This window comes from Neomonachus schauinslandi, chromosome 2 (assembly GCF_002201575.2).
Source record: "Neomonachus schauinslandi chromosome 2, ASM220157v2, whole genome shotgun sequence".
In the NCBI taxonomy this organism is placed as follows: Eukaryota; Metazoa; Chordata; class Mammalia; order Carnivora; family Phocidae; genus Neomonachus; species Neomonachus schauinslandi.
The window spans coordinates 115,315,468-115,326,565 of NC_058404.1; the positions used below are offsets into that span (position 1 = coordinate 115,315,468).

Sequence of the window (11,098 nt, forward strand, 5' to 3'; positions counted from 1 at the left end):
GTTTTTGTGAGGTATTCATCGACTGTAGGAGATTATGGTTGTCCCGTCTTGCAAAATGCTAAGTCCATTTTTGTAAAGGATAAATAATGCGTGAACGTGCTGAAAGTACGATGCATTTTGGAATGTGCCTATGTGCCACTAAAAGCCTTATCCTTGGGTTAAGACATTTGAATAAGGATAACCCGTTGAACTTTGGAGGAAACATAGAGTTGGACGTAGGGATTTCTCTGCCGTGAAAGTTAGGCATGCATTAGTAAATGACTCCTTAATAGAAATTGTTTCTGTGCGGAGGAGCAGATGCCCTACACTGGGACAGTAGGAATATACTGCCCCCTGGATGATAGTGTATTTGTTTAATTAGTCTGTGCTTTATACCAGTATCTGCAGCTTAAATAGGATGTCTGTTAGGATATAAATCTGTTCCTCCCTGTAAGCACTTCTAAGAGTTCCAGCGCCCTAAAGAGACATTTCTTCTGGAGATTTAAGCCTAATTGTAAGAGCCATAGACTCCCCAGTTTTAATTGTCAACTTTGGTCTTCTTTGGGGCCTTTGATAATTTTGTCTTCTCATTTATCTTATTCGTGTTTCTGGAGTCGTGCAACACAGGCCCTTCTCCAGGATCTTTGGGGTCACGTATTACCTAATTCTCCTGGGAGATAAAGCACATTAATATTTCTGTGGCACAGTGAATGATTTTTCACACCAAGTGGGATCAGTAGAGCCCACAACTAACTTCATGTCGGTCTTGATCAGGTTTTGCTGCTAAACTAGTTTTAAAAACTAGGTACATAGAGGTTTTTAAATTTCAGATGCATGTGTTACCTAATTGTGGTAAGTTCACAAAATGTACATAGATTCTGTTGTATACAGTAAACTCACACAAGGTCGTTTGTCAATTATATCTGAAGAAAGCTGGAAAAAATTGGATTTCAGGTTTTTCAATAAGCAGTTGTGGGTCTGTACCACAAAAGCATTTAGAGTCTGTTGATGTATTTTGAAAGTAATTTTGGGGGTCTGTGTAGTCTGACACAGACTTTTATATATTTTTGTATTTTATATATTTTTAGCTTATATCTAGTTTCTTTTTTTTTAAAGATTTTATTTATTTATTTGAGACAGAGAGCATGAGAGGGAGGAGGGTCAGAGGGAGAAGCAGACTCCCTGCCGAGCAGGGAGCCCGATGCGGGACTCGATCCCGGGACTCCAGGATCATGACCTGAGCCGAAGGCAGTCGCTTAACCAACTGAGCCACCCAGGCGCCCTATATCTAGTTTCTTGATAACCGAAATTACTAATTTAATTCAGAGGCATTAGATTTAACAGATGTTTTAGGATGCTTTTCACAGGGGAAAATGCCCTTTTTTTCCTCCTGATTTTTCTATAGATTTTCTGCTCAGCATCTGTTCTTGTTTCTTAGTGAAGCAGCATCATGTTCCAATATCGTCTGTTAGTCTGGTTTTCCTGCAGTTAGGTAATCTATACTGTTCCTTCCCTAAGTGTAGTGCTAACCAGGATTTGTCCTCCTGATGTCCTGTCTTGCTGTAGGGCTTGACACAGCGTGAGGGGCTCAGTAAGAATAGGTATGCATGAATTTGGGGGTTGGAGATACCCAGGAATAATACTCGCTCTTTCAGTTGTTCATTTTGCACCTTAGACATGTTACTGAAACTTGCCAGGTCTCAGTTTTCTTATTTGTGAAATAGGAATAGTAACTGATCAATTTGCTGAAACCATTAAATGAGATAATATTTATAAAACACTTTGTACAGTGACTAGCATATTAGGAGCTCAGTCATTGGTACCTATTTTGATCTTCTCTCACCCTAGTAAAGAACTTCATGAAATGTTTTCCAATGCCTTACCACCTTTGGTTCCTTAAAATAATAACTGGTGAGAGGGTGGAGAGGCAGAACAAAATCAAGCACTTCTTTCTTTTATCAAAAGCAAATTTAGGGGCCCCTGGGCTTGAGAGGCAGGAGTGAGATGGGGGGCTGGGCCATGGTGGATTTACTCTCGTCCCCCTCGATCCTCCTAATCTGCAAAGCTGGGCTCAGCCAAGGAAGCATAGTTTATGAGAAAAAAATTAGTTTGGGTGCTGATGGTTCTGAACAAATACATCTCTTACATTTGAGTTGTGTTATTTCAAAGACTCAGACAGTTGAGATTTCTTGCACATAAAGGGAATCTTTGGGACAACTTGTAATTTGAATGTCACATCTCAATTTCTTGATTTGCAGAATGAAGGATTTGGGTTCCACAGTCTAAACTCCCTTTCAACTCTTAAGATTGTGTGATGAGAGTAATTGTAAATTGTAATTCTCTTTTACAAGCTGGAGAATGAAACATCTAAGTAGAATTTGTAATTTTTGCATTGCACATCATCAATGTGACTCTTATGAGGACTGAATACTGTTCAGTGCCCATACAGAGTAATAGAAATTGGTAGAAGCTAGTACTAGTTGCACAATTAAGATAGTACTAGTACTAGTACTAGTTGCACAATTCAGAGTACTAGTTGCACAATTAAGATAGAAAGCCATAAGGACCCAGAATCTAATGATGGGAAGGATGAACCTCCTTTTTCATTTGCCTCTCTAGATTTTCCCAGTCACTTGAAGAGTGTAAAATGATTCCTACTGTTGAGACATCAGGAGACAGGCCATTATGATTTGGGAATTTCAGGAAAATAGATTAATATTAGAAGGATGTGATAGTGTACAAAGAAGAGAGAGGGGTATTTTAACATGGAATTTGTGAGATGAATGTATAGATTTTTTACCCAACAAAAATAGGTCATGGATTTGACTTTGTAAAGAATTTTTGTACCATTAAAATAAGTACACTTTTGATAGTTTGGAAAGGAAATATTGCACATTTATGTAAGAAAATAGTTTCTGTGCCTAAATTCTTTTATAAATCAGTTATTTGAGTTTTGCCATATGGAATGTTGAATTTAATAAAATTTACTACACTTACATAAAAGCAAATTTCAGAGTGAATATATAAAGAAATAGGTCACCTAAGCTGGACTTAAATTGTTCTATTTATTATCCTCAGTTTTTCTTTCTTTCTTTCTTTCTTCCTTTCTTTCTTTCTTTCTTTCTTTCTTTCTTTCTTTCTTTCTTTCTTGAGAGCGTGCAAGGGGTGGGGGGAGGAGGTAGGGGCAGAGGGAAAGAGAGAATCCCAAGCAGGCTCCATGCAGCCCCAACATGGGGCTCGATCTCATGACCTTGACATGACCCGAGCCGAAATTGAGAGTTGGAAGCCTAACCAACTGAGCCACCCAGGTGCTCCCCTCAATATTTGTAATTAAGAAAAATTGAGGCTATATACTTACTCTGCCAGGCTTCTGGGATAGTGGAATTTCTCAATTGGAGCAGGAGAAGATGGTGTAGTAGTCACAGTATTTTATGTAAGTAGTATAGTCCAGTTATATGTTTTTGTAATATAATTTTAAATTTGGGAAGTTTGTTCATTTTTTGTTTCAGAAACTGTTGAAAATAAAATTTACCAAAATCTTTGGGAGTAGGGGGATAGATGATGGATACCATTTTTCTAATGGAGTCAGGGAGCAAATGAGACTTTATGTTTATCAAAAGAGATGTCAATTAAAAATAGGTAAGAGGAAAAAAAATGAGTAAGAGACACTCTTCTAGGTAAGATGGCCATATTGGGACAAATTAAGAGCAATTCTAATTCTAAGGAATTTACATTTTAAATATTGTGTATGGAGATGTATAATTTGGGTTCCTAACAGTAATCTTTTGGTTCAGTAGTCACACAGTATCTTAATAAATCTGTGATGGGTGGTAGGGAGTAGGCATTATAGGATTAATATTTGCATAGATAAATTACATTTCTTTAAGAGTTAATTATAATTTGAATTATAAACTACTTCTCTATTATTACTATTGGACAGCAAAACTTAAGTAAATCTGATTTGTATTACAATATGGAAATAAGAGATTTGAATAAACCTTAGCCCCCAAAATGTACTTTGGGAGGAAATTCTAAACAAATATCTATTTTAACTCGAGTTACTGATTCTAAGTAGTCCATATTCTGTGTAACATTTTGATAAGACAGTTCTCAAACCTTATTTGAAAGTGAGGTAATTGTTGAACCTCCATTTTAGTTAGAATTTAAACAGGGGAAGTTTAAAGAATTACTAATCTTCAAAAGGAGAGTGATTATAAAAATGTAAAGTGAACTCTAATCTAAAGATTACCCTAGGGTTGAGGGAGATTACCAAAGGAAAGATAAACTTGGAAAAGGGATCCCCCTCCCTAAGACTGGGCTGCCGACCTCATTGGAAAAGACATAGTTTCCTCCCACCAGATGGTGGAGAAATTCAGTGGACTGTCTGGACCACAAGTGGGCTCACAGAAACCAGAAAGCAGGAAATACCCTCTGGTGAACAGGCTAGCTGAGGCTGACAGACTGGTGCTTAGAGTGGGTCGGGGCATTGGGAGGGAGCCTGCTTGCTGCCAGAGCAGTGCACAGTGTGATACCTGTATTGAGGTGGATGCAAGAAACAACCCTCTGGGACACAGGTGAGCACAGGCTGGTGGGTGGGTGAACTGTGGGAATCAGGGAGCTGCTGCTGGTGGGAGGCTTGGAATGCACCAGTATCTGCACTAGAAGGGCAGCAGTGGGGTGGGCCTTGCGCTCAGGCTTAGACTTTGGGGTCGTTGAAGGCTTGTGTACTTTGGGCTTGTCCATGGACCAGAGTGCCACTCAATATCACCATACACAGGGACCTTTGACACCCCCTTCCTCCTACAATGTCCCTATGATGCCCTCTACTGATAAAACTTAACACTGCGCTCACTGTAAAGGGAGAAATACTTAGAGTTCCGTTCATTATCTCAGAGCGAGTACTAAAGGGTGAATTTGGAGTTAAGGGACAATAGATTGATAATTGGCACAAAAAGCTATAGAATTATGGGGCACCTGGGTGGCTCAGTCAGTTAAATGTTGGACTCTTGGTTTCGGCTTGGGTTGTGATCATGGGGTCATTGGGGTAGAGCCCCACATGGGGCTCTGCCCTCAGTGGGGCGCTGCGTTCAGCAGGGAGTCTGCTTGGGATCCTCTCCCTCTGCCCCTCCCCACACTTGTGCTCTTGCTCGCTCTCAAATAAATATCTTTTTTTTTTTTTAAAGATTTTATTTATTTATTTGACAGAGACATAGCGAGGGAGGGAACACAAGCAGGGGGAGTGGGAGAAGGAGAAGCAGGCTTCCTGCCGAGCAGGGAGCCCGATGCGGGGCTTGATCCCAGGACCCTGGGATCATGACCTGAGCTGAAGGCAGATGCTTAATGATTGAGCCACCCAGGTGCCCCTCAAATAAATATCTTAAAAAAAAAAAATGCTAGAGTGACATCCCCAACAAGGAAGAAATAAACCTCAAAAAAAAAAAAAAAAAGGTGCCAGTAAATTACCTGCCAGCTAGAATGAAGCTGTTGACACTAAAGGAAAACAACACAATTCAGACTCCTTAGAAGAAATCATGCACAGGTCCAGTATACAGTAACAATGAATAATTACAAATATGAAGAAGCAGGAAAGTGTGATCAATAATCCAGAATGAAAGCTGTCACTAGAAACATACCTTGAGATGATGCTGATGTAGGAATTAGCAGTTAAGAGCATTAAAGCTTCTTAAAAGCAAATATGGTCTTATGGATGAGGAATCTCAAAAATATGGAAACTATTTGAGAAGGTGGGGAAGGGGGGGGGGGGGGGGGGCAATCAAATGGAAAGTCAAGGACTAAAAAAGTAGATCTGAAATGAAAACATTTATTGGATGGATGTAAATGCAGACTAGAGTTAGTAGAAGAAAAGGTCAGTGAGAGAGAAGTCAGATCAATCAAAGTAACTTGAAAAGAAAAGGAAAATAGATGGGAAAATGAGCAGAGCCTCAGTGACCTGTGGGCAGTATCAGGCCATCTAACATATATTTAATTGGAGTTCTGAAAAGAGGAGAGGGGGGAAAAATGTGGCAGAAAAGGTTTTTGAAAAAATGGTTAAAAGTTTTCCAAAGTCAACCTACAAATTCAAGAAGCCTAATAAATCTTAGAATAAATCCAAAGAAAACTACACTTAGGCATAGTCAGTCTCCTGAAATTTCATGATATAAAGAGGACCCTTAAAAGCAAAGCTGTAGGGGTTCCTGGGTGGCTCAGTTGGTTAAGTGGGGGTTAAGGGTCTGACTCTTGGTTTCAGCTCAGGTCATGATCTCAGGGTCATGAGATCGAGCCCCCTGTCTGGCTCCATGTTCAGTGGGGGAGTCTGCTGCCCCCCCCCCCCCCGTTCCCCCCTTGCAAACTTTCTCAAAAAAAATCTTAAAAAAAAAAAAAGGCAAAGCAATAGGGAGGGAGGGAGGAAGAGGAAACAGTAGGGAAATAGGAATGATGGCTGACTTCTCAGGAGCAATACAAACCAGAAACATGGAGTAACATCTTTAAGAGAAAAACAAAAAGAAATGTCTGTTAATCTAGAATTCTATATTCAAGCAAAAATAAAGGTGAAGTAAAGACATTTTCAGATAAATGAGAGTTGAGAATTTTATTAGGGAAAAGGTTTTCCGGATTCTTCCAGCAGACTTCCTCAGAGGTCCCATTATTTGCTCAGATCCCCACACTGTATGGCCGTATGGCTGTACAGCAGGGAAGGCTGCAAAAACAAGGACCTGACATTTTCATCTTCTAGACTGTGGTTTCTGTCATCAAGAAATAGATCAGGGCAAAGAAAAATCAGTTGTTTGTATAGGCAACCAACACTGTTTGCCACCTAGGAGTTAAATTACTTTTGTAATCAGAAAAAAAGCCAATCTGTTATTTGGCACGCAGATGCAAGTAAAGTAGAAAATAAGTCACTTGTTAGGTTGGCCATTTACAGATTCTTAGAAGACTTTATAGGAAAGCTGTGGACATCACTGTATTCCTTCTTCATATGCATTTAGTATTCCAAACCTGCTTGCCACTGGGCATAAAAAGATAGTACATCTTGACCTCATGTGCTGGAGGGAGAAACAGGCAGCGCTCACAGGGTTTTAGTGACCACCTTCTAGGCAGCATGTCATCTTTTTCATAGAGCAAATGAATCTTCTTTAGAAACACTGGCTAGGAAGCAATTAAATGCAACCGGAATTGTCATGGACTGTTTCACAGAGTAATAGTAACAGTGGCAGTGTTTGTGACTGTCCTTTGTTGAGGGCTAAGTGCTGTCTTGAGTGTTTTCAAATCTCCCACCAGTCTGATGTGTTAAACATTACCTTTGCCATTTTATAAATTTGGAAACCGAGGCTTCAGTTTCAAGTCCAAACTTGACTAAGGGCATTCTGACATTAAAGTGCAAAACCAGGATTTAAATCTAGGACAGTCTGATTCAAAAGCCTGTGTTCCTAAACCAGATACGGGGGATGGCTATGGGCTGACTTGCATTTCTTTTGATTAAAGCATATTATCTTTTCAGTGGGTTGTAAGTTGATTCACACCAGGCATTCTTGGAAGAGTTACATGTGATTTGCTTATTCCTGGTTGTTCCAGTTTTGAAAAGTATTCTCATAGGGAAACCATTTCCTAGAATGTAAATTAAAATTATTCAGTCACTTGCAGGAGAATGTTGACTCTGTCCATGTTTGTTGTGTTTACCTTTAATTTACTCATTTAACCTCTAGAAGAAATTAAAGAGGCAGTTAAATTTCCTGGCTATTTTATAAGCCAAAGTTAGAACTGGCCACTGCCAGTTGCTTTGTGATCCTGTAAGGTACTAATTTTTCTGGCTTTGGTTTCCTCTCCTTTTAAAAGGGCAGAGAGGGTTGGATTAAATGATCTGAGCTTCCTTCCATGTTAAAATTAAGCCATACATCCTTGGTTCATTGACCATTTGGTACTTGAATGAATTAAGTATATAGATATAAATATTTAATGAGCATAGTAAGTTCACCTAAATTCAGAGAACTTCGATTGCCCTTTTTAATTTAACTCTGAAAGCAGCAGCTGATTTGCATGAGGCTGAAATGATTTTCCACTTAAGTGAAGCTGCAAAGTAGTTAATTGATGCTTGATTTTGACTGACCCTTTGATAAAGATTCTGGGTCTGGACTAGCAAAGGTCTTGTGTGTCTACAGTGAAGGGGCAGAGGGGAATGAGCAGAATTTTCATGAAGCGCTGAATCTGAAGGTGGTTGGAGGAAGAGGTGGCATATATGAGGAACAAAGGTCTATCATTGTGTTTTGCCATCTTGTTCATACAAAACTATTACAGCTCATTGCAAACAGTGGTAATGCTGCATAGTAGAAAACATAGAGTGATAGGACCTTGGGGTCCTCTTTATTTAGCTAACATATGGGGAAAGAGAACTAGGATAGTACTCAGGAGGTTTTTAAATGTTCCATGTTTGGAACTGGCACATATCATTTGGGCTGTCATTCTTTTGGCCAAAACTCTGCCACATGGCTACACTGCAAGGAGTAATAGGGATTATATTAAATTGTGTTCTCAGGAAGAAAGGTAGCATAAGGTCCCTAGAAATACAGGTATATGGAAAAATAGGTGAGTGAAAAAAAAAGTCAAGACAATTATTAACTCTAGGAAGAACAAACAGTTGTACAAGGAGGGGAATAAAGTAAAGATGGTAATGGCTGACATTTTTTATGTACTTTATACCAAGTACTATTCTAAGCCCTTATATTTCATATTAATTTTCTTACAAATTTTATGAGATAAATACAATTGTAATTCCCCTTTTACAGGCAAGTGTTGATTTCACCAACAGTGGTGATATCACTGTATTTATTGGATAAATGGGATAGGGAATGAGGAGATTGGAGTAAGAGTCAAGCATCTTCATACTAGGAAATATAAATAATGTAGAAGTAATATAATATCTAAAATTAAATAGTCAAATCAGCAGTATACACATGCCATTTAGAAACACAGGGGCGCCTGACTGGCTCAGTCAGTGGAGCACAGAACTCTTGATCTCGGGGTTGTGAGTTCAAGCCCCATGTTGGGTGTAGAGATTACTTAAAAATAAAATCTTAAAAACACACACACACACAGAGGTAAATATCACTAGAAACAACTGAAAAAGCTGCAACTCCTCAGGGTGATCAGTTTGAGTGTGGGGTCTGGGATTGTCCTTATGCTCTTGCACTTTCTAAACTATGTCAATAAAAATATGTCTTGGTATAAGACAAACTGTCAAGAGAGAGCAAATGACAATGGTGTGTGGGTGGTCATCATTTATATCTTATTTTCACCTAGACCAGAAATGGTTTTGTAGGTTACTAAGTGGTAGAGCTTAACACTGAAAGGGAGGTGAGGCCAGATTTCTAGACCTGGGTTTCCTCTACACTTTCTTGGCGAAGTCGCTTAACCTTTGGGCGATCAGTTTCTTCATGTTAATGAGAATGATGATCTCTGTACGGTTACTTTAACTTCTAAAGTACTACAATTCTGGATGTTAAATGAATAATTTTTAAAATTTTTTCAACAAGTGCTAGTGTGACTGCATCAGCTTCAGAGCTAGTTTTGGATGCAGCGTAGCTGCGGAGTCATGACCAACACCCGGTTTTCTTCTTACCGGGTATCTTGGGTAGGAGTCACTTAGCTATAGGGTTTTCTCAGTGCCAGTGTATGTAAGGATTCATAAAACTGAAATCCTTTTCCTCCGGTAGCTTTTTTTTTTTAATCTATTCAAATATAGCATAGAGAAGAGTGTGTACCTTACAAGTTTATGTACAGTTCAATGAATTTTTATAGTGAACATACTCTAATTACCAGCACCCAGATCCTGGATCGAGAAACAGAACATTACCAGGGACTCTTAGAGGTAACATCAAAATGGATTAGGTACAAGCTCTTACTTGTTGAAGTTCGTCGAAGGATCCATCTTGTAATTTTCAATTCAAAGCATAGTTTTCAATTATAAGATGAGTAAGTTCTGAGGGTCGAATGTTGCACTTGGTGATTATAGTTAATAATACTATATTATATACTTGAAATTTGCTGAGAGTAGATCCTAATTGTTCTCACCACACACACACAAAGGTAACTGTGAGGTGATAGATGTGTTAATTAACTTAATTGTGACTATTTAACAATATATATCTATCAAATCATGTTGTACGCTTCAGATATATATCGTTTTATTTGTCAATTATACTCAGTAAATCTGGGGGGCAAAAAAGAACATTACCATTATCCTGGAAGCACCTTCCAATTGCTTCCCTCAAAGGATCAACTGCTAGCCTGACTTCTTTTTTTTTTTTTTTTTTTTTTTTTTTTAAATGTTTTTATTTATTTATTCATGAGAGTCAGAGAGAGAGAGAGAGGCAGAGGCAGTGGGAGAAGCAGGCTCCCCGCCTAGCAGGGAGCCCGATGCGGGACTCGATCCCAGGAACCCAGGATCATGACCTGAGCCGAAGGCAGACGCTTAACCATCTGAGCCACCCAGGCGCCCTAGCCTGACTTCTAATAGACTAGATTTTGAACTATATATAAATGACATGTGGTTACGTACAATCATACATATAGACACATGTACATTTACATATCTCTTAAAGAGCCACAAATATTTATAAATACATACACATAAACATCTATACACATTTATGCTTTTAGATTTTGGTGGGGCGGGCTTGCCAGTTTTGTGTCTGGCTTCCCAAGATGACATATTTAAACTTGTTGAGATTTCGTACTGATATTCATTCTGTAAGTAGTCCAGGTCCTTCCCAACGTATGATGATGTTATGTCCTGATAAACCCATCATAAGTTGAAAATACATTAAGTCAAAAATGCAATTAATACACCTAACCTACCAAACATCTAGCTTAGCCTAGCTTACCTTAAATGTGCTCAGAACACTCATGTTAGTGCAGTTGGGCAAATTGACCTAACACAAAGCCTATTTTATGGTGAAGTGTTAAATAATTCATATAATTCATTGAATGCTGTATTGAGTGTGAAAAAACAGAGTGGTCGTGAAAAACAGATCGTATGGGTGCAGAATGGTTGTAAGTGTGGGGGTTGTTTACCCTTGTGATTGTGTGGCTGATAGGGAGCTGTGGCTCACTGCCCCTGCCCAGC

General features: G+C 39.0%; 1 protein-coding gene across 5 annotated transcripts in view; it reads left to right on the forward strand.

Annotated features, from left to right (window-relative positions):
* PAPSS1 (3'-phosphoadenosine 5'-phosphosulfate synthase 1) overlaps nt 1-11,098 on the forward strand; it is a 100,480-nt gene that overhangs the window by 75,338 nt on the left and 14,044 nt on the right. The window lies entirely within an intron of this gene.